This window comes from Monodon monoceros, unplaced genomic scaffold (assembly GCF_005190385.1).
Source record: "Monodon monoceros isolate NGI ecotype Baffin Bay Population unplaced genomic scaffold, NGI_Narwhal_1 Super_Scaffold_20, whole genome shotgun sequence".
NCBI lineage: Eukaryota > Metazoa > Chordata > Mammalia > Artiodactyla > Monodontidae > Monodon > Monodon monoceros.
Window position 1 is genome coordinate 65,851,723 of NW_021703777.1, and position 25,006 is coordinate 65,876,728.

General features: G+C 36.4%; 1 protein-coding gene across 7 annotated transcripts in view; it reads left to right on the forward strand.

Annotated features, from left to right (window-relative positions):
• The window catches only part of FRYL (FRY like transcription coactivator), a 244,767-nt gene that overhangs the window by 49,073 nt on the left and 170,688 nt on the right, over positions 1-25,006 (forward strand). For 6 of the 7 annotated variants that reach the window (XM_029235869.1, XM_029235868.1, XM_029235870.1 and 3 more), the window contains exon 3: positions 11,166-11,297. The gene's annotated coding sequence lies outside the window, so the exon portion shown is untranslated. The remainder of the gene's footprint in view (positions 1-11,165; positions 11,298-25,006) is intronic. The other variant, XM_029235865.1, reaches the window with a different exon arrangement.

Consider the following 25,006-nt stretch of genomic DNA (forward strand, 5'->3'; position numbering starts at 1 on the left):
GCATGCAGGGACCCAGGAGAAAAAGGATGATTTAAGTGGAGGGAAGTTGCAGTTAAACCACAGACACAGCAACTTGCATACTTGGTCAGGTTCTCCCTGTAATGTAGAAATTGCTGACACAGAATTTTGTACCTGTGAGCATCCATCTTAGGGACACATATACTTTATTTTTTTTATTTTTATTTTTTAATTTTTTGGCCGCCTTAGCTCCCCGACCAGAGATTGAACCCACACACACTGCAGTAGAAGTGTGGAGTCTTAACCACTGGACCAGCAGGACTGCCCAGAAACATGTATTTTAGATTAAAGGTTATTTTAAGAATTCTGGCTGAGACAGAGAAATATCACTTTTCTTTATAAAATTGTTCCTGGGGCTTCCCTGGTGGTGCAGTGGTTGAGAGTCCGCCTGCCGATGCAGGGGACACGGGTTCGTGTCCCGGGCCGGGAGGGTCCCACGTGCCGCGGAGCGGCTGGGCCTGTGAGCCATGGCCGCTGAGCCTGCGTGTCCGGAGCCTGTGCTCTGCAACGGGAGAGGCCACAACAGTGAGAGGCCCGCGTACCACAAAAAAAAAAAAAAAAAAAAAATTGTTCCTGGACTTTTAAATTAATAGTGAGACGTTAGCAGAAGATGATTGAATTTAGTTTTAAATAAGCATCTCTATGATTTGTTAGCCATAATATGATTTCTCCCTTTCCTCCTATTTTTTACTTTTGATACGGCAAATTTATTCTTTCTTCATGAAATATTTAAGATAAATTATGTGTTAATTATGCTTAATTATCCTTTTTTGAAAGTTCTCTTGCTTTTGTTCTGAGGTTCAGAATCAATATAAAAACATTGAAATCATAATTGCATTTTAATTTGAGAACTTTATCTCATATAACTCCGTATAATAGCTTATTCTTTTAAAATATAAAAGAATCCAGATGTGCAGTGTTTCTGTTTATTTACTAGTCTTGTCAGTTCCCAAAGCTGCAAAGTTGAACATTTACAGAAATTATGGGTTTGTTTGGGTTAAAATGAAGTAACGTGTGTAAAGCACCTAACCTAGTTTTTCACACATAGTAGGCCCTCAGTAATTAGTGATGGTTATTTTTATTATTATTGGTCACTTAATTAATTTGGATTTCTAGGGCACCATTTCTTAGGGTGCAGTGAACCAATTCTGAATTCTACCCTCCCATATTTGTAATTTGTTTAGACTGACTTAACCACTGTGGAGAATAAAGCCTATTGGTGGGGTGGAGCTTTTTGACTTTTGTGTGCAAGTCCTTTTAGAGTTACTGGATGTACTGGAATGTGAAAGATTAAGCTTTGTGGCATGTTCTATATGGTCATCCATAGTGACCAAACTGATTTGGAATGTTGTTTTGTTACTGACTTTGAAATGTGTTACTTTCTGTACAGAGGATGTTGATCCGAATAAATTGCTTATTATCCTTTATAAATATCTAGAATGAGACAAATTTGTCAATCGGTGTAAACCTCATCCGACACAGTACTTTCTTTCATAAACACAGGGAGGAAGCAATCCCAGGATAACCTTTCGGGTGATAAAGCCGGGCATGGCTGGGCAATTCAGAGGGTGTGTGATAGCACCCAACTTTGGAGCCTGTCACAATGGGAAGTCATGGCTTGGAGGCCTGTGGTGAAATAGTCATGTTTATTAAGCCTTAATATGTCACTTAAATGGCTCTTCTATCAACAGCTAGGCAACTCCTCAAAGAGAGGCAAAAAGCCATTCCTGTCATTGTAGATTGTAGCTCCAGTTACTTCCTGTCAGCGGAGGCTATGAGCACCGCTTCATTGGCAGTGTCTTTCCTGTCCCACCCTCCACGTAAATTGATGACTGTCTCCCTTGTACCCAGTTGTAGCTTGCACATATTTAGGTAACTTCTCTCAAAGCATCTAAAAAGGGTTGTCCCATGTGTCTCTCTTCCAGCTTGTCTGTAAGTGGTGGTTGTGTCTGTGTTAGTGTCACTTAGTGCAGATTCTGGGAGCTCAGGGTGGATCTTCAGACTGTGTTAAGTGCACGTCTCCCTGTGGCTTGTGGAGACTCCTCAACATTAACTGGTCCAATTATATTGGACCTCTCTAATTCTTCAATGAAAAACCTCTAGAGGGGCTAATTCTACCGTGTATCCTGTATTTCCATTCTTATTTCTTTCTCTTCTGCCAATGCAAATTCTCGATTTCCTTTATTTCTTTCAAGGAACAATTTAAGTCCTTTTCCATGTAGCTTTTTTTTTTTTTTTTTTTTTTTTTTTGCAGTACGCGGGCCTCTCACTGTTGTGGCCTCTCCCATTGCAGAGGCTCTGGACGCACAGGTTCAGCGGCCGTGGCTCACAGGCTCAGCTGCTCCGCGGCATGTGGGATCTTCCCGGACCGGGGCACGAACCCGTGTCCCCTGCATCGGCAGGCGGACTCTCAACCACTGCGCCACCAGGGAAGCTCTAACTATAACACTTTTTAAAAATAGGTGGGAGACTGTCACAGTGTATTATATATTATTTCAAATGTATCATATGGGTGTATATATATTGGGTTGTTATATAAAATGTATTACATGTTCATTTATGTAAAATGCATTTTTTTCTTTACTGCAGTGAAAAGAGTTTAGAAAACATGTCCCTAGTCTATTTCACCCTTGCTTTAAACCTGGGGAACAGCCCAAATGTATTACTTATTCTTTTTGCTATGCTCTCTTGTCATCGTGACCTGACTCCAAGGTAGTGTTTTCTAACCAGTTAGAAATATACAGAGGTGATATTTTCCCCCAGTACATAAAGATGTGCAGCAAGGTGGTGTTTTCATTACATTGGTCTTGCTTGCATGCCTCTGGGTACAAATAAACACTTTGGTGGATCTAACTGTTAATCTGTAAGAATTGTTTATGATGTGCCTAACTTGGTACCAAGATGTGATTTAAGCACCAAGAGAATTTGGATTATTTAATACTAGTACATAATAAAACTACTTATCAAATGTTCATGTGGGCACATACAGAGGCATAATTGTATTCTTGTAATGCACAGTATAAATACTAATATTGTTTTGGAGAATCAGCATGGTATGCTGAAGCCATGGTTTGGAAAAAGGCATTGTAGTATGTTTTTAATCTGTGGGAATTACTGGCAAGTGTAATTGAGAGATTCTAAATACTGTAGTTGTTTACTTCACTTTTGAATTTGGCTTAAATATTTTTGGTCTTGTTATTTTTTTAATAATCATTGAATTATTATGATAGAAGTTTAACCATAATTCTGTAGATTTTAATAATTTTATCTCTTAAAGATTTATTTTAAAACAATTTCCCCTGACTAAAGATATTTAATATTTAACATTTGTTTAATATTTAAATATTTATATAGAAATATAAACATATAAACATGCTTATAGATATTTATACTATATCTTTAGAGAAATATTACATTTAACATTTAAATTTAATATTTAAATATTTAATGATAAATATTTAAACAGAGGATAGTGGAATGAATGTTCATGTGCCTGTTCCTCAGCTTCAACTGTGATCAACTCTTTGTTAACTGTACCCATTCCCATTCCCCAATTCCCACTTATTTTGATGCAGTTCCTCTGTCATAACACATCATCTGTAAATATTTCAGGATGTATTTCTGAAAGACAAGGACTTCTATTTCTAGACATACAAAGTAGAATCTTAATCTTTTTGAGGAATGTACTGAAGTTATGAACATTCAAATTGTGTTTGGGATGTTAGAGTGATATAAAGGAAAAGTGAGCTCCTTTAAATAGAATAAATGGAAAAAGAGAAATACCTGATAAGCAGTTGTATCAAAGCACAATAGAGGGCTTCCCTGGTGGTACAGTGGTTGAGAGTCTGCCTGCTGATGCAGGGGACACGGGTTCGTGCCCTGGTCCGGGAGGATCCCGCATGCCGCGGAGCGGCTGGGCCCATGAGCCATGGCCGCTGGGCCTGCGCGTCCGGAGCCTGTGCTCTGCAGCGGGAGAGGCCACAACAGTGAGAGGCCCGCGTACAGCAAAAAAACAAACAAACAAACAAAAACACAATAGAAAAGTTACAATGAAAAAGCCAATTAATAGCTTTTAAGTACCCATGGAGAAAGTGGAGAAATTGGCAGTTCTGAATACTTAGTATGTGTCTACATTCTATACAGGTCACTAGGAGTAAGGCGAAGTGTATTTCATACCATTTGAGATAGAAATTCTGTTTCTAGACTCTTTCTTGAGGGAAAAATCAAAGGTGTGTACAAAGACTGCCAATCAAGATATTCACTGCAATATTATTTATAGAGTGAAGAATTGAACCTAATGTTCAATACCAGTGGAAGGATGCAATGCACATAGTATATTTATAAAATTTGACAATATTTTGTAACCAGTAGAAATGGTAAAACATGATACCAATTGTATAAAATGTTGAATGCGTATTAAAAGACCTGAAAGAAATTAACCCAGATATTTACATGAATTAATAGTGGCTATCTCTTGGTGTTAGAATTATGAGTAATTTTTAATTTCTTCATTTCTTTTTTCTTAGAAATGTTGCAGATTTTGTCTATCAGCGTATGTTATATGAGTTAATAAATAATAATAAACATTTGAGTACTTAACTATGTGTCAAACACTATTTAAGCACTTTTCATCTAAAAGTGAATTCTCATAATAGCCCTGAGAGGTTTTATAATCCTTATTTTGCAGATGAGGAAATGGGCATAGAGAGACTGAATACCTTGACAATTTGAGTCTATCCTTCTAAGTTTATTGTTTGCTTCTAAATATAGTTTTATCTCCAATAATTAGGAAGATACTGTAAATACTGTTTTGTTTTTCTACGTATTACTTAAAGATATGTGGTTAATATTATGGCATATTAGTTAAAAAATATGATTTTTAATTGATGGATAACATTTCATCTAGTGAATATACCATGATTTTTTTTTCAACTGGTCCTTTGTTTTGTTCTGCCCCTCCCCTCCAGTATTTTGTTCATAAGAATAATGGTACAATGGTATCTTTGTGAATAAATCTCTATGTGCATTTCTGATTATCTTCCTAGAAAAAGCATTTAGAAGTGGAATTATTGGGTCAAAGAGCATAAACATTTTTAAAGGCTTTTGATATAAGTTATGAGACTGCAGGTAACAAATGATCATTCTTCCTTAAACTTAGAGAAATTGTTTTGGCACTATAAATTTGAGAGAAATAGGTCATCTAAACATCAGTGGGAATTTGTGCTTTCATAGTTGCTCTTACAAAAGTGAGGCTTCTCTAAGCTTGCTGGAGACTATAAACACAGAGAAAAAGAGAAAAGACAAACTTTGAAGATTAAATTGTGCCCATTTACTTGCTCTGTGACCTTTCACAGCTACTTATTCATTTTTCTTATTAACTTAAAATTTGAATTAGCCTTGACACCTTTTTACTGTAAATTGTTTTATATAACATCTAAAATACACATATCAAATTTTCATGAATTTTCTTTAATGTTTGATCTTTTAGGACCTCAGGATCATAATTAGGTGGAGAAATTTCCAATGTATAATTTTAAAACTTATAGGTGTAAAAGGCATAAGACATTGATTAGAGACAGTAATAACCCTAAAAGTGTTTTAGATGTTGTATTTTTAAATAAGAAAGCTTTTTTCTAGGGAGTCACTCTCTTTTTGTGAAAAGCAAGAACAAAAATTTGGGGGTAATTGATGGTTTCTGTTAGGGTTAAATAAGGTTTTATTGTGGTTTCTCTTGAGCGTATATCTTCTTCCAGGGACTGTGGTGACTTCTACAGAGACTTTAGCTGAAGATCTGAGCAGAGGGAGGGGGGTTTTAACTTAAGAAGGTCCAGAGAATAATTAATGAAATCAGAAAATTTACCTATGAAGCTACCAAAGAGGTTAGGATCAATTTTTTTCTGGAAAAGCCAAGATTGATAAAGGGTACTCTGACAGTCTGTGAATTTGTGAGAGGGACAAATGGAATAAATAGAAAACATTTTATTGAAATTTGAATACCTTAAGTATTTTAATGGGGAAAAAAAAAGTACAGTCAGTCCTCTGTATCTGAGTCTTCCACATCCACAGATTCAACTGACCTTGGATCAAAAATATTTAGAAAAAAAAATTCCAGAAAGTTCCAAAAAACAAAACTTGAATTTGCTGCTTCCCACAGCATTAACATTGTATTTACAACTATTTACATAGCGTTTACATTGTATTAGGTATTATAAGTAATCTAGAGAGGATTTAAAGCATATGGGAGGATTTGAGTGGGTTATATGCAAAATACTACACACTTTCATATAAGGGACTTGAGCATCTGATGATTTTGGTTTCCACAAAGAGTCCTGGAACCAATACCCTCTGGATACTGAGGGATGACTGTACTACTTCTTTATACTATGAATAGTAAAATTATGAAACTATCAACTATAAATGGTAGACATAGAAAATAAGCCTAAGGAGGATTTTTATCAGGGGTTTTTAGTCCATAATTAATGATTGGATTATAAAGGTTCATAACCCTGCAAAATAAGGTATATGTGCATTTTGGAAGGAGAGGCCTCCAAACTTTTTTCAGATTCTCAAAAGAATGACTTCAAAAAAATTCAAATTCAAAATTCAAGCTCCTACTAGAAGGTAAGCTCCGTGAGGCTAGGGACTTTTGTCTGTTCTGTTCACTCCTCTGTCCCTGGTTCTTGGCACATAGTTATGCTCAATAAATATTTGTTAAAGGTATGATTTTTGTAAATTTATGTGTGGCATAGTTACAGCAATGGATTTTTTAAAATTAGGGATGGAAGAAAATTCCAGGTTTAGTGAGGTTGATGTCTTGGCTGTTTCTATATTTGATCGAAAATTTTGTTTAAGTCTAGATGAGTAGGTAGGGCATTTGTATGATAATTTTGTGGTCGAATTCCTGTTTTTTTTCTGTGTCAACAGAAATGCTGTAGAATGGGTTAGAAATACTATAGAAATGTAATGCTGTAGAAATGTAACAGGAAATTGTTCTAAACAATACATATTCATTCATCAGTCTATTAGAAAATGTACTTTGGCACTGTTTTCATTTGATTCAATGAATGAAATTGTTATAGAAAAACTTCCCCTTAAACTTGAGAATGGAAAATTCTCCTAATTGTTTTCATTAAACCAAGTGGTATGGCAGTAACTGCTATTGTGGCTAAAAATGTAAAATCAACAAAATGTTGAAAAATTTACCTGCAGAGAACATTGCTTTATCAGCAAGAGATTTAGATTTTTGCAGTGAAGCCCAATTATTCTAGCTCAGTGCCATTATACAGCATTTTTAGCAGGTGATGTAGTGTAATCTGTGATTGCATTAGTCAGCATCATAAGTTTCCATACTTCTTAAAATTGAAATTTGGTAGAAGGTTAAAAGAATGACAAAAAATTAAAATGCAGGTTTGTTTTAAAAATTGTAAAAATTATAACATTTCTAAAATAAGAGAAAAAGTGAATTTCTAAAAATTGAAGTGTGATGGAACCAGTGTTAATTTATAAATCATTAATTTTCTTAATTAAAGGGATGACTGTAAATTCTTTATCTTAATGACTTTTGCCAGCCAGACAGAAAAGATAATTTGAGTAATTATTTGCTGCCTGCGTTTGAGTCTTTGTGAATAGATTTTTCACATTTTCCATTATCTTCAGCAGATTTAAAAAGTCATTGCATTTTACATTTTCTACACGTATTTTGCTGTTACAAATAGGAGCTATGATTATTCCAATGTATTCAAAAATCATTGCATCATTATAAGAGGCCTTCCAGTATTCCCAGAATAATTTCAATAGAAGGGCAGGAATTTTCCCTTATAGCTTTCATATCTTGCAATGTGGTTTCTTTCTTTAGTTGAAATATGATTGAATCTTTAGGTCACCACACATTCCATTATTCAAGTATAAGTACAAAATACATTTTGAAGTGAAATTTAGAGTTTCAAGTTGGAATCTCTGAAGTAATTTAGCTTAATCTTTTGACCCAGTGGTGTAACCCTTTCTATAGCATTTCTAACAATCTTTGTCTAAAAACTCAGTGAGTAGGAACTCTATTTCTTTATGAAGCAGCTTTTTAAAATGACTTATATAATAAGTTTTTCTTTTTATTATGTTGAACTCAAGTCTGCCTTGTGCTAGGCACCATAACTTCCTGTTTTCCTTTTCAAATTATGAAGTATTCCAAGTCTGTAAGTATTGAGAGTACTTATAATGAACATCACTGAGATTCATTTATTCTTAATTTCTACTCTATTTGCTTGAGATTATCATTTTCTGTATCAATGTATATCAGAGACTTTTATGTCACGTCTTACTACAATTAGGATACATTAGATTTGTGGCATTTCTGTTCTTTATTACCCTCGTAATTCTTTTCAGAAAGGAAATGAGGTTAATGTGTTATCTGAGCACCCATTCAACTTTCTCTTTTACTTTCTAGACTGAAGCGAAGCAGGGTTGTCCTTGAAGGACGTCATTTGATCTGAGAATCCTCCCAAGCCCCGGAGCTGGGCCACTGTTCTCTTTATTTATTACACATGGAAGCTTCTAGATCATTAGTCTTGCTGAAGGTTTAAAGCCTTGGTCCTTTAAAGCTCGTGCTGTTTGACTATTTACAGTCTTATCTTCAGTGTTGTCAAACACCAACTGACTTCCTCAAGTCACTCTTGTTTATATGACTTTTTTCTCTTAAAATAAGAAACAACAGGCTTGGTCTTGTGTATACCGTGACCACAGTTACCTAACCTCTCTGACCTTGACCATCTCAAAAGCAGTAGTATAAAAATGGTAATAAAAGTTACTCTTCTTGTAGATAAAATATTCTCCAAATTAATCAAGTGAAATGAAAAATAAAAATGAGTTCCATGTTAGATGATATATATGGAGACAAGGTGAAAGTGCAATTGATGTGAAAAAATGAAAAAAAAAAACAACCCCAAAACCAACAACCCAAACCACACCCAAACAAAATGAAAACAAAAACCCATCCCTGCTAAAAATGATTATAACCTATAAAGAAAGCCAGGGAAGTATAAACCAAATATTTTCCAGGGTAACTAAAGACAAAAGTTTGTTTATTTTATCAAAAGTGAAAGTGGAAAATAGGAAGGCTGTATCTGTACTAGAGAGGTATTGAAAATTCTAGGCAAACATTGGGAAGTCTTAAAATGACAGTGCTCTGACAGTGTGGTTATAAGAAGAGAAAACACATATAAAAAGCATGGCATTAGCCCTTGCTGTGTCTGAGCAGAAGGATATTCAAAAATGAAGCAAAACGAAAGATGTAGACATGGTAGTACAAATCGATCCTAGATGCAATTTTTGCAGTATTCCTAAAACAGCTTTGTCCTCCAGGAGTACTTGGTTTTGTGATTTGTCCTAGAAGACAAAGTGAAAAATAGTTTAAATTTCATTAAATATACACCAGCACATGACTGTACGCTGCTCACTATGTACAAGAAATGGTATGCTATTTGTCACATAAACTTTATTTGCTTTGAGGGAGAAATAATTCCATTAACCTTTATAAAATAAAGGATAAAAAGTTATGGCAGAATTGTAGATATCTTCTTGTTAATAGATTCAGAAATATTTGGTGGGGCAGTCAAAAATTCCATAGGTCTGAATGATATCTGATTATGAACAAGTACATCTAAATTACTATTTTGTTCATATTTACCAGTTTTGGGGCTTCAAAGATTTGGTTTTAGTCATGATTTAGTTGATTATACCTCTGAGTAAATGAAATATCATTATATTTTTTTCTAAATTGGCTAAAGGAATTTCAGATTAAGAAGTTTTAAGTACAAAATTAATATTTCAGCAAGTAGTTCTTTCTGTTGGGTTGGGGCTTAAATTCATTAAACAGAAAAAAAAGTAGGAAACCAGATGTGATTTAAAATGAGGTTGATTAGAGTTTCAACGACAAATTAAAAATGTGTCCTATTTAACTGTTGAAAAATGCACAGACCTTTCGTGGTAATAAAAACGTGGAATGTGGGCTTCCCTGGTGGCGCAGTGGTTGAGAGTCCGCCTACTGATGCAGGGGACGCGGGTTCGTGCCCCCGTCTGGGAAGATCCCACAAGCTGCGGAGCGGCTGGGCCCGTGAGCCATGGCCGCTGAGCCTGCGCGTCCGGAGCCTGTGCTCCGCAACGGGAGAGGCCACAACAGTGAGAGGCCCGCGTACCCAAAAAAAACCAAAAAAACAAAAAATAAAACATGGAATGTGCATGATTATATGTGAGGCCTTATATGTGGTAAAAGGGTAACTCCCTATGGTCATTGGTTTCATTCTTAGTAGCCATCAAATTATTACATATAAGGTATAGTAGTTCACAGAGTTATTATAATAGGACTTTGAAAAATATACATCCTAAATCCTAAACACTGTTTGTAGATGGGATAAATATTAGGCCTAGTGGGTATATGAACTATTTTGCAAATCTGATTAATTTAGTGAATAAAATGAAAATGGATTTAATGTATTATTGAACAGTTAAGGTATTAATGTATTCATTCAATCATAGCCTAGTAAAAGCATCATGGCTTGTCACTGCAAAGGGAAGAAAGGAAAAAACTATAGATTAAAAGGGATTTAGGAGAGACAGTAATAATTGCCTGTATGGATTTTGTTTAGATCTGGATTAGAACAAACTGTTTAAAAAAACACTTATGAGAAAGTTGGGGAAATTTGAGCACTGATTGGTAGTTGATGTTGTAAAGAAATTATTTTGAATTTATTGTAGATATCATAATGGTACTGCCTTATGTTTAAAAAGCAAATCTTTGTCTTAGAGAGAGACATACAGAATTATCTACAGATGAAGGGGTATAGTATAATGCCTCAGAATGATCCAGAGTGGTGGGATAGGAGTTGGGCGGGGGTGTGAAAATATAAATGCAACATGACTTGCTGTGAGTTAACAACGGTGGGTTCATTATACTAGTCTTAATAATTTTGCATTAGTTTGAAATTTTTCATAACAAAATCTTAGAAAAAAGTGTAATGCAACATTAATTGAAAGAGGGATAACTGTAGCACCAGGTGACACTGCAATATAATATATTCAGAAGGGTAGATATGAGTCACACACAGATGTACGTTTTATAAACATATCTAATGTGTCAATCTCATGTTTTTCTTCAGAGCTGAAGCCGTTTATTTGAATCTTGGATGATTAACACCTAAATGCTTAATTCTCAGAACTGCTCAAGAGTCCCACAGCCAGGATTAGATGATCCAACTTACCACCAAGAAATTACTGTCTTGAATTCTACGGTAAGATTATAATAAATATTCTAAAGGCTAAATAGTGACCATGAGGTCTAAAAAGATTTTTAAATGCTGTCTTTGAGTGACTAGCCTTTATTATAATTTCTCAGTCCTGTAACTCTTATACCAAGAGTTCAAGGTTGTGATAATCAACCAAAGATCTTAGAGATATCAACATGCAAACGAGGCTTTATGGTATTTCCCTGTCATGGATTCAGCATAGATTCAGCTAGTAACAGATACTGGAGTGCCATGCTTTCCCTCTTGCTGTATGTCTCAGGGTGGGTCCTCCAAAAACTGATGCTGGAAGGGAGTTTGGCTTCCGGGATGTTTATTAGGGATCAACAACCTATAAAGAGAGGAGGTTATTGGGCAGAGGAAAGTGAAGTATAATGTAGGCTCAACAAAGCCTTAGCCAACTGAGACAGGGAGTCTTGTAGTTGTAAGAGTTAAGCTTCTTGGGGATGGAGACATATCCTTAATGCCTTTGCATTGGGCACAGGCCATTAAAGAAGCTGCTCGGCAAATATTTGTTGAATGAAGGAAATCTGAGAAAAATCTTGTGGTCCCTCCTATAACACCTAATCCTTGTCCTTCGTTTTTCCAGTTGAAAGTGTGGTTTAGAACAGTGAGGTTAACAGTGACACACATGGTTGTCTTGTACATCATGAACAAACATGAAGGTAACTTGTCCTCCATAATCAGCATGTGTTGCATACCCCTGTGTTCCTGGGCTCCACAGATAAGGAAGACCTACAATGGGACCTGAGGAAAACCACACGTATAAGTTTTAAAGCAGCAGTCCCCAACCTTTTTGGCACCAGGGACCAGTTTCGTGGAAGACAGTTTTTCCACAGATGGGGGGTGGGGATGGTTCAGGTGGTAACGCGAGTGATGGGGAATGATGGGGAGCGGCAGGTGAAGCTTTACTCGCTCGCCCGCCGCTCACTTCCTGCTGTGCAGCCCTGGGGTTGGGGACACCTGTTTTAAAGAATATGAGACTGTATCAGTAAAGAGGAAACAAACAAAAGAACAACATGGGGCTTCCCTGGTGGCGCAGTGCTTGAGAGTCCACCTGCCGATGCAGGGGACACGGGTTCGTGCCCTGGTCCGGGAAGATCCCACATGCCGCGAAGCGGCTGGGCCTGTGAGCCATGGCCGCTGAGCCTGCGCGTCCAGAGCCTGTGCTCTGCAACGGGAGAGGCCACAACAGTGAGAGGCCCGCGTATCGGAAAAAAAAAAAAAAACAACAACATGGATCTAGAGGGTATTATGCTAAGTGAAGTAACTCAGGCAGAGAAGACAAATACCATGTGATTTCATTTATATGTGGAATCTCAAAAACAAAACAAAGGAACACACATACAACAGAAACAGACTCACAGATACAGAGAACAAACAGGGGCTTGCCAGAGGGGAGGGTGTTGGTGATATGGGTGAGATAGGTGAAGGAGATTAAGAGGTACACATTTCCAGTTATAAAATAAATAAGTCATGGAGATGTAACGTACAGCATAGGGAATATAGTCAGTAATATTGTAACGACTTTGTATGGTGACAGGTGGTAACTAGACTTACGGTGATCTTTTCATAATTATAAAAATATCGAATCCCTATGTTGTAAACCTGAAACTAGTATAATATTGTAAGTCAGTTATCCTTCAGTTAAAAAAATATGAATGAATGAGGGACTTCCCTGGTGGTCCAGTGGTTAAGAATCCGCCTTCCAGTGCAGGGGATGTGGGTTCGACCCCTGATTTGGGGGAACTCAGATCCCACATGCTGTGGGGCAGCTAAGCCCGTGCGCCGCAACTACTGGGCCCTCATGCCACAACTAGAGAGAAGCCCCTGCGCCACAAAGAAGAGCCTGCGCACCATAACGAAAGATCCTGCATGCTGCAACAAAGATCCCACGTGCTGCAACTAAGACCCAATGCAGCCAAATAAATTAAAAAAAAAAAAAAAAAAAGAATGAATGAGGTAAGATGGACAAAACAAAAACCCTGTAAGATACAGTGATAACTCCTAGGGTATTAAGGGATATGGATTATGGTTCTAACCAGTTTGTTTTCTCTGTGTGTAGGGAATAGGCTGATCAGATATGAATTTTTAATCCTCTTATGCTCCAGGGTTAAGAGAGAATCTACTTCTGAGAAGGACTTTTTAATTTAATTTTATTTTTTTGAGAAGGACTTTTTTAAAGTCAGTGTTTTTTTCTAGTTGGTACAGTCCTGCTTTAGGGCAAGAAATTTGAGTCCTTTACTTGACTTCTTGTTGTGGTTTTTTTTTCCCCTTTTTACTGTAGGATTCCGTGAGACAGAATTTGCATTAATAAATCCTCTAAATTTTCTCTGAACCTTAATACTATATTAATGCTTTATGTGTAGAGGACTTTTACTTAACATCTTTTAAATGAATGAAATAGAGAATAATTGACTTCGTTATTAATGTGGCAGAAGAATAAGGATTAAAAACTCGACAATTCAGACCAGAAATTTCCTTGTTTTTATATTATAACAATTTTCCCTGATACCTGTGTAGACAATTTTATGCTTCATCTTTTAATATATGTAGAGCATTTTCTTCATATTGAGTGTTGGAAGAATGAGATTGTGTTTGTGTTTCACTAAGTGAATCAGATTTTTTTTTATTTTTAAAATGTGTATCCTTCAAAGTTATCAATTGGATTAGTTTAGGGGTGTTTACGTCTTATCTGTTCCCTTTTTTTTTTTTTTCCATTTCTTTCGTGTCACTTCGTAACCCCACCAGAGGGCAGGCAAAGGAAGGGAGAAAAGACATTAAGTTCACAAAGTCTTATGTAGGCACCTTTTACTGGCACATTTTGTCATGCTTCTGGATTGTAGTAAGGCAGTAGGATCAGCTACTTTTGCTATTTTAAAATATTTAGTAGAATGCTCAGTTATTTGGAAATAAATTGTGTAAGGTTGATTACTGGGTTTATTTATTAAATATTTATACTTTAACTGTTCAACTTTATTTTCTTAGATTCATACATTTTAAATTATCAATTTTTTTTTTAGTAATTCATGCCAAGGTTTCCTTTCCTACTATTGATACTTATGATTGATTATAATGAAGAGGTTTTTGTGTGTGTGTTTAAAAGTATATTGGGATGTTTATAACACAGTATAGTTTTAAATTACTCCTTTTCACCTCCTGTAAAACTTGATGTTCCTGCGGTCTATTAGTGAATTTTCAGAATGATAAGAATTATCTTTTGAAAACAAGTTAGTTTCACATTTAAGTTGTTCAGCATATTTAAAAGTAAGACACACCTCAGACCAAAGTAAATTTGTCTTAACATTATCACAGTGTAGGTTTTCAAAGTCTAAATGTTAAACTAGATGGATGCTAAACACTTTATAGTCCCAGTATTGCTGTTAACACCCATTGTACATGTACATGTATATATGAAGTGCAGTTTCACAGTCGGTAGCTGTTTGACTTCTTATCAGTATGAACAGCAAATGTCCTAAAAATCAGCTTCAAAACAGCTGGCAGTCGACCCACCTAAGTTCACATGACGTTTCTTTGCTCTTTGACACAAAGAGTGGACCTTACCTTCTCATCAAGGAAGTTGGTACAAGCACCATTCCGTGTGCTCGTGGGCCCAGTAATGTAGAAGAACCTTAAAATGGACTTTTTGAAGAGAGTTGTTTCTCCCATTCGTTCGGGAGATGTGGTTTTGGACACTGGAGAGAGTTTTCAGGGAAGTCCTCCAAGATTGCTGAAGTTGAAACCTCTTAGTTTGCTTTCATCAGAGAAGACTGTAGATGAGGAGAGTGGTCACAGTAATTATGACAAACACCAACATCAGCAACTAGGTAAAGTAAAAATGTATTTTCAATCCTTTAATAAAAACTATTTTAGAAAAGTAAAATTATTTTTACAAGTATGAATTCTAGTGAGCATAAATCTTTATTTTGAAAATCAAGTTTCAATACTAAAAAGAATTTAAAAATATAGTAAATATATAGTGAGCCTAAATTTTTTTAGTATCAAAATTTTGCTTTGAGTTTAGATGGAGAAATATTGATTGCTATAAATCAAGATAAAGGCATTAATAAAGTTAACAGTTTAGTGATCTTGGAAAATATTTTTATGATGAAGGATTATACTCATTGAAAAAAGTTATTTTACAATCGGTAGGGTATATACGTGAAAAACAAGATACTGAGTTTTATCTATCACTACAGAAATCACTTTAAAAAAAGTCCCATTCTTTTGTTCTAAAGATAAAGAATATTTGGGATGAAATATTAAAAAAAAATCTTTGAATATAATAATGATTATTTTGTGTCACTACCTTTATTTCATATAATTCTGCAAAGTTGAATATAATGCCTTTTAAAGTTTGAGAGGATGATATTCATGTGTCAGGAGAAAAATCAGGTTTGCATATGGTAACTAGAAAATGTTGGGGGAAAAAAAAGGAAAATCCTTTAGGAAGATGATGAAAAAATGCCTGCTTTAAAATTTGGACTAAAACACTTAAAAATGTTAAAATGTTCTGTATGATTATGAATTTTTATTATAGGGAATATATAACTGCTCATATAAATTAATGTAATATTTAGTAGAAAGATTTTCTGTAAATCCTCTGCAAGTTTAATATATATTCTTACAGCTGTTTTTTATGCATATTTAATATGCACATATACATTTTTACTTACAGAATTTAAAAATGAGATTTACTATCTAAACTGTTCTGATACTTGCTTTTTCATTTAATACATCATAACCATCTTTCTGTCTCTTTATAATGCACGCCATTGTATGACATAATTTATTAAATCAGTCCTTATTGATGAACACTGAGTGACTTTAATTTTTAATTATTAAAAGTAATTATGTAATAAATATCCATTTATTTTATTACTTTATTCATTTATTGTATTACTTTATGCCTTTGTATGATTGCTTCTTAGTATAAATTTCTATGTACATTTAAAATTTTGATAGACAATGCCAAGTTACTTTTCAGAATTTTCTCAATTTAAGCTCCCCAGGGCAGTATCTCTATTTCTTTGTACTCTCCTTAACACTGTTTCTTGTCAGTTTAAAAAATAGGGTCAGGGCTTCCCTGGTGGCTCAGTGGTTGAGAGTCCACCTGCCGATGCAGGGGACACGGGTTCGTGCCCTGGTCCGGGAAGATCCCACATGCCGCGGAGCGGCTAGGCCCGTGAGCCATGGCCGCTGAGCCTGCATGTCCGGAGCCTGTGCTCCGCAACGGGAGAGGCCACAACCGTGAGACGCCTGCGTACCGCAAAAAAAAAAAAAAAAAAAAAAAGGGTCATACTTAGGAGAAACTAAAATTTCTGTTTTAAAAATATTATGTAAAAGAAAGGAGAAGGAGCTTTTAAGTTTTAAAAAGAAATATATCTAGAATATACTGGTTTTAGAAGTCTTTTTTTTATACTCTTCACTCATTTGGGTGGATAAAGTGGAGGTGCGACTGCTGATGGGTTAGTGCCTCTTAATTTCAATTAAAATCTGTAAATCATTCAGTACTTAGTTTTGTGTTCAACAGTATAGATATGCATAAGTGAAGAATATGAATGTATTAATATGTGCAGTTATTTATGTTATTAAAAATTTACTCTTTAGCTTTCAGTCTTGAATCATTTAGTTGCTTTCTTCACTGTACCACAGCATATATAAGGGACCTGGTGTTTAAATGTAATATCCTATGCCCATTAGTTTAATATGGCTCCTTTTTTTTTTTAAAGACTGTCTTACACATTTTTGAACATAGCGTATATGTTATAAAGTATAATAATGAGATTTTGTAATTTACATTAATTTTCAAATAGCACTCAATTTAATGATTAAGGGCTTTCTATGCTATATATCTTTTTACCAATCAGTCAAAATAAAGCAAAATCATGGAACTGAAACAACTGAAGAATCTGTTTGAAATTTCAGAGGCCACAGGTCCTTTGTGGAATAACTCTTGCCCCATTTTTCTCTTCAAAAATAAAATTCAACTTTAGGGAATGACTATTAAAATTAAGGGACTTCTTTGGCAATATCTGTAAAAAGATTTGGTTTCTGAAATTTCAGTTTACTGATAAAGTCCTTTTCTTGAATCTCAAAATTTGATACTAAATTTATATTGTATGTAAGAATAAAACCCACATGATTCACACCAGTCTACACACTGATTACTTGCAACTCAGCATGAATGAATTTACCTCCTGTTTGCTGGTGGTTCTGGGATAGAGATAATGCAGTAGTTTATCCAGAAGTCATGCAAAGAACTGGGTACAGTTCTTCTAAAGGGCGTTACAGTTTGCTCATTTAATGAAAGGAGAGATCAAGAGTATGAAGAGATTTCATATCAGTGGTGCAAAGAAGGAAGTATTCTTTTAGAGAAAAACTGGTATGTAATCTCATAGCTTTGTATTTGGATCAGTTGTTTCCAACTTCTTTAATTGTTACTTCAAAATTACAAAAAATTATTTCTAAGGAATTTTAGACAAAATTGTAATATGGATTGATAATTGTACTTTTGTGAGAGGATAAGTTTGCAGTATATAGAAATTTACCTTGCTACTTTTAACTCCAGAAATATTTATAGATGCTTATGGTTTCTTTAACAAAAATATGTGTAGAATTTTGAGGTATTTGCAGGGGTTGATTCCCCCCACCCCCACCCCCGATACGCGGGCCTCTCACTGTTGTGGCCTCTCCCGTTGCGGAGCACAGGCTCCAGATGCGCAGGCTCAGCGGCCATGGCTCACGGGCCCAGCTGCTCCGCGGCATGTGGGATCTTCCCGGACTGGGGCACGAACCCGTGTCCCCTGCAGAGGCAGGCGGACTCTCAACCACTGTGCCACCAGGGAAGCCCAGGGGTTGATATTTTGAAGAACATTTTTCTTCACTTTTAATAAAGTTTTTCATTTTTTAACTTTCTCTAAATATTAAGTGACCTAATGTTTTAAAAGTTTGATAGAAATTCACAAACAACACACTGGATTTACCAGAAATCCTCTATTTCTCTGTAAAATATATTAACAAATGCCTGTAGTACACTGCACACTGTTCAAATCCCCTGCCACCGCTTCTGCTCCTAACAGATTCAGGTGTGGGCTTACCAAGAGCTGGTTGCGTTTTAAACCAAACTTGTTTATGCCAGTTATACTTGTAATTGTGATCATGTATTTTAATTAGGTATCACATAATTCAGTAAAGTATGAGTCTGAAAAGAAAGTTGTTTCGGTGTAAAAAAGTTGAATACTTTGCTCATACTCTATAAAGTGAATTCCTCGAAAAGTTTGCTTTTAAATTACATTTAGGCCAGAGAAGTATACAAGATTGGAAGGATTTTGCCCTCACATACCTTCAACTAACCACTCCACTTTGAAGAAATTGAAACTAGGTATCGTAGGTGATGTACATGGGCTGTATTTTAGGCGAGAAAGACAACAGAGTAATCAGCAAATTCACCTTAAGAGACAGGGACTTGGTACTACATCAAAAGTCTAGGGAATAAACACGGATTTTATATTTAAGTTAAAACCTTTAGTAGACCTATTGATTTCCCCCCCCCACCCCCCTGACGCCTACTTTAATGGAGCTTTTTGATTAAATGATTAGTTAACAGTTATAATTTATCATAAAGGGACTCTATATAGTTGTATAATGTTGCCATTTTGTTAAAGAAGTAAATCATTTATTTGCTGTCCTTTTACTTCCTTAATAAAAAAGGAATCAAAATGTTCATGTTATGTAATCATATTCATAAGATGCTTAAAAATCCAATTTTTTGTGTGTAGAGTCCTAATTATGTGATCAAAGACTGATTTCACTGATAGGTATTATTTGTGCCAGTTCTACTAATATTTATCTTCAGGTGTAAGAGTTGGTGGGGAGAAAATGCCCTTCACAGATTCAGAATATACTTCAGGGCTGTCTCACCATTGAAGGAGAATGAATGTTAGGCATAGTTATGCGTCAGATCCTACGAATCAGGCAGTGTGTTTCCACGGGCTTCTGTTGTGACAGCTGCAGAGTCCTTGTATCTCCAGGACTGGGTTATTTTTATTCTGATGGAATCAACCTTAATTTTGTTGTTGTTCATTCTGTTTGGAGTCAAGAATAAGTGAGTGTAAATATATTATAATTGATTTTTATAATTCACCAAGAACAGAGATAATGAGACATTGAACAGAACTAAATATATGTCAACATTATTTGATCACCTTATGTATTCTGGGCATTGTTTTCTTGTTTTGATTTACAAATAACTTAAATGGTCTAATTTGTCTACCCATTTAGTGCATACCTGTCCCTTTTCCCCTCTCAGAATGTAAGTTGAACATGGACTTTGCTTTGTCTACTGATGTGTTCCAGGGTTTGGAACATAATAGTTGCTCAATAAATATTGGTTGAATGAGCAGATGTTATCTAAGTCGTCACGAAAACCCTGTGAGATAGGTTGTTATACAAAAGTTTTAGAAGTTCAGAGAGGCTTAACCAAGTTATTTGAGGTTTTTTGGCTACTCAGCAGTATAGTCATGCCTGTTTTTATTTATTTATTTTTGGATAATTGGATTTCCTAATACTGATATTTGTCATCCCCACAGAAAGTGTATTGGTTTTTTAAATGAACTTATTTATTTATTGGCTGTGTTGGGTCTCCTTTGCTGCACGTGGGCTTTCTCTAGTTGTGGGGGCGACTCTTCATTGCGCTCTGCAGGCTTCTCATTGCGGTGGCTTCTCTTGTTGCAGAGCACGGGCTCTAGGCACGCAGGCTTCAGTGGTTGTGGTGTGTAGGCTCAGTAGTTGTGGCTCACAGGCTCTAGAGCGCAGGCTCAGTGGTTGTGGCGCACGGGCTTAGTTACTCTGTGGCATGTGGGATCTTCCCAGACCAGGGCTCAGACCAGTGTCTCTTGCATTGGCAGGTGGATTCATAACCACTGCGCCACCAGGGAAGCCCATTCCATTGTTTTAAAGTAAGGCATTTTGTCCTTCTACTCCACCTCACTGCAGTGTTTGATGTTTTTGAATCTTTATGTTTAAATTATTTTGAAAAGACTAGTGTATCTATCAAGTTTAATTGTTCACCAAAGGACACATACTTTTTCTTTTTTTTGGTGCTTTCATTTTAATTAAGAGCTATATTTCAATAGGAAAACACTTTAATTCCAATATGTCTGCATCTCTTTCAGATCCTGTGTTATGCTTTAATGAACAGTTGATAATTATTTCTGTAACACTCTGGTTATGTAAGCTGATTAAGTAAATAGCTGTTTCACATGACTTTTACAAAAACAGTTGAGACTCACGTTAAGATAACATTTTCAGGGCTTCCCTGGTGGCGCAGTGGTTGAGAGTACGCCTGCCGATGCAGGGGACACGAGTTTGTGCCCCGGTCCGGGAAGATCCCACATGCCGCGGAGCGGCTGGGCCCGTGAGCCATGGCCGCTGAGCCTGCGCGTCCGGAGCCTGTGCTCCGCAACGGGAGCGGCCACAACAGTGAGAGGCCCGCATACTGCAAAAAAAAAAAAAATATATATATATATATATAAAACATTTTCATTTCATTATAAAGTGTTAATGACTCCATGGGATATAAACATTAAACAGTATACTGGTATACCTCTCTTGAGGTGTTCAGCACAGCTTATTAGCAGGAACAGACCAAACCGTAGCACTTGTTATATAAAATTCCAAATGTCTTTTGGTTGAGTTTTAAAGGCTGCTATTTATATTTGACTAGTGAAGAATGGGGGATGCTAACTATTACTAACTGGATTTCTTTAATAAGTGATCTTTTTAGTTTTATTTTTGTCGAACCGTTGCTCTCAGTGGTTAGATTTTGTATTTCCTGAATAGCTCGCTTTTGTTTGATGCACCCTATGTTGGGTAGAGAAATAGCATGGCAGGCCAGTTTCTTTTTAGAAGGGAATGAGATGAGTAAAGAGTGTTTTAAGTGTTCATCAAAGACTGGACTCTGAGGTTTTCTTTTGCTACTTCAAATGCTTGTAAGTGATAACAGCCCAAAGGAGATAGAGAATCCTTTGGAATTCAAATGTCATTAAAAGATTCTTGGGCAGGACAGTGTCATGGAAGAACTTGAGCTCCAAATTATAATCAGTCTGCTATGGAATTTCTGGCTTGACCCAAATGATACCTTGTTCTCACTGTGTAAGTGTGTGAAGGAGTTCACAAATTCTTCTTGTTTATATAAATGAGATTTGGAAGTGTTGGGCTTTCATAGTGTCCTGAAATCAAGTAGGATCCCTTACTTAAGAGGGCCTTTGGAGTACTTTTCAGGTAGTTTTCATTGGCGATTGCAGGAGAAGCCTTATGGGTGGTTATATTCATGCCTTTTCTGAGTCTGTGAGAATTCTCATGATAGAGGAGAGATTGGGAAAGACCTACAGGCGTGATGGGAGAGAGGCAGTGAAGTAAGTATTGAGAATGGCATGGAGTGGGGCTTTGATCCAGACTGAGTTGAGCTCCACTGGTGACTGGCTACGTGTCTTTGAACAGGCTACTTAATCTCTCTAGGCCAGTTGACCTCACCTATCACTTTGAATGATATTTTCTTTGTAGCATTGTTTTCAAGATTACCAAAAATGGTAACAAAATGGATACATGATTCAATACATAGTGGCTATTACTGTTTAAAAAAACTTTTGAATTTTTGACTTGGAGATAGATGACTCAAATTTAACTAGGATTTATCTTTGGAGCATTCCATCGTAGAAAACATTCTAGGAATTTGGATCTAGGTCTTTTCGTTGTGCATAATTCCGAACCATTTTAGCATGTGATTTATAGCTACATGACAGTTCGTGGGAACTTGAGTTGCAACACCTTCTCCTGTGCTTTCCTTCTTTGTCTATAATGTGTGCTCTTCCAAATAGCTATTGCCAAAAGATCTTGTGATTCGGATACAAAGGTTTTTAGAAGTTAGTGTAACAGTATTACTTCAGTAGGTTCTCTTGACTGTTTTTAAAGTTAGCCTAACACTGGTTTTTTAAAATTTCATTTATTTTTGTCTGCGTTGGGTCTTAGTTGCTGCGCACAGGCTTTCTCTAGTTGCGGCTAGTGGGGGCTACTCTTCCTTGCAGTGCGCGGGCTTCTCATTGCGGTGGCTTCTCTCGTTGTGGAGCACAGGCTGTAGGCGCGCAGGCTTCAGTAGTTGTGGCTCACAGGCTCCAGAGCACAGGCTCCGTAGTTGCAGCGCACAGGCTTAGTTGCTCCATGGCATGTGGGATCTTCCCGGATCAGGGCTCGACCCCATGTCCCCTGAGCTGGCAGGCAGATTCTTAACCACTGCGCTACTAGGAAGTCCCAGCCTAACGTTTCTTAAGAAGGGTCATTTTGGACTGTCTCCTCAAGGTAAATAGATGTATATTTTTAAAAATTGGGGCAGTTAAGTGTGACTAGAGTTAGGGTCAGGGTCTTTACTTCTTTGGCTTTTAGAAAGGACTTTTAAGAAAGTTAATCGAAATAAAAATGCATCTGTCTCCATTTTAAAAGGCCTGGAATAGTCTTCTCTCTATACCACTTACTCTCCCATTTCCTAATCACAGAATTGATATTTATCTAGTATGGTGATACTGGTTGTTAAAATATTACAATTTCTCGTATCAGTTGATACTTAGCTACTCCTACATCCCTTCCCCAAGTGCTCCTGCTGCTTCAGCCCTCCTGCCCTACCCCAGGACCCTCTTTGATCACCCTGGGTTTCATCAACAAAAGGGTGAGACCTAGGCATGCCAGGGACTCCAGGACCCACCTCCACTCTGAGGCTGGGCTTGTTAAATTGTTCAGTTACCATACCTTCCTGGTGGCTGACTATTTTGATCATCACCCCTGTCTATTTTCACTTAGAGAAGCAAAAGGAAGGAGATACTATGAATAAGATAAAATAGTTGAAACAAAAGGGTATAAGAAAAATATAAATAAATATTAGGCAAAAATACTGAAAGAATGTGTAAAAAGATGAATAAAATGATAGAAAATAATATCTATATCCAAAGATTCTAAAAAAATAACAAAGAAGTGAAAATGCACAGTAAAATAGGTTAAGATGACTAAAGCTGAATGTAAATTTAAAATGTAACTAAAAGAATATACTAGGAAGGTTAAACAAAAATAAAGTGTGCTATAATAGGAATTCAGGAAGCAACATACAGCCCAAGGGTTAACTCCACCCACCTATAAGTAGTGACCTTTGGGTTGAGGCAACCATACATAGTTATAAGCTTCCAATCCTGGTTACTTCCTGAAACTGGAACTCTGCAGGGGGAATAGAAGTCTCTGTGTGACTGTCCTTGGGGTTGACTAGTTTCCCTCGCCCCCAACCTCAATTAATTATTCTCTGTCATTGTCCACTAGCTTCTATTATTCCATTTAATATAAAAGTATTGTTTCTTTTTCCAGATACTGAGTTCTTTGAGAACTGAGTTGGTCTTATTTATGTGGGTAGCCCCAGAGCTCAGCCCCATGGCCGGCACTTAGGAAGCAGTTATTAAATGTTTGTTGATGGTTAGCGTCTTCTGTCCTCTGGTTCTTGTCCTTTATGTGCCAGAGCAAGTTTTCACTTGTTCTGAAGAGCTGTTGTCAGTTGCCATATTTAGCCCACTGACTTCTTCCTTCAAAACCATCTAGCACATCGCTCAGTGGGCAGTGGTTCCTGAGGCAAAAGCAGCCTCCCATTAGTTTGAAAATGAAAAAAAAAATCCTTCAAATCAAGCAAAAGATGATCTAGAATACAAGTTTTTTCTGGAAAGGGTCAGATAGTAAATATTTCAGGATTTGTAGGCCATGAGTCTCTGTCACAACTGCTCAGCTCTGTCTTTGTAGAGCAAAAGGAGCCTAGATGAAATGTGAATGCCTGTGTGTGGCTGTGTTTCAGTACAGCTTTATTTACAAATCAGGTGATGAACCAGATTTGGCCTGGGGGCCTAAACGTTCCCACCCTAAGCCAGAATATGGAAAAGGATATTGCTAACATCAGAGAGCTACATGCAGGTAATTTACCTGGGAAATAGAGAATGGAAACTTTGAAGAAGCGGTTCACTGTTATACTTATTTTCTGTAACCCTTGGAGTAGTGTTTTATCCATAGTAGGTGTTCAATAAATGTTTATTAATTTGATTTGGGATCCAACTCTCTCACTTATTCTCCCTGGGCTTCAGTTATCTATCTTATCTAAAATTTAAGGGGTTATGTTACGTGATCTTTAAAGACTCTCCAGTTAAAAAAAATTATGCAATTCTCCGTTTGTGGAAGGCCAGATGGTTTATTCTTTAAAGATAACAATTGTTGGCTTAACACATTTCCTGTATGCCTTTAATATCCTGCTGTGGAGTTCTGAAATGGTTGCTTTTTACCAGTCATTTTGTTTTATGGACCTTTCCATAATGGAACTCATTGTCCACTAGGTAACACTGGTACCTTTCACCCATCTTTATCACCCTATCCTGCCACATGTGTGGATACAATACACACTTTGCCTTACTTTAATCATAAAATTTATTAAGCCTAGTCATTTTTTAATAGAATAAATCAGCTCTAAAGGTAATTCATTGTAGGTTTTTTTTTTTTAGAAAGACAATGATTCTTTATAGAAAGATGGCGATCAAAATGAGGATCAGTCTGCCTTTGAGAATTATGTTTTCCTAAATGCTGTATCAGCAAGTGAACATTCCATCATTGATTTATTCATTTAA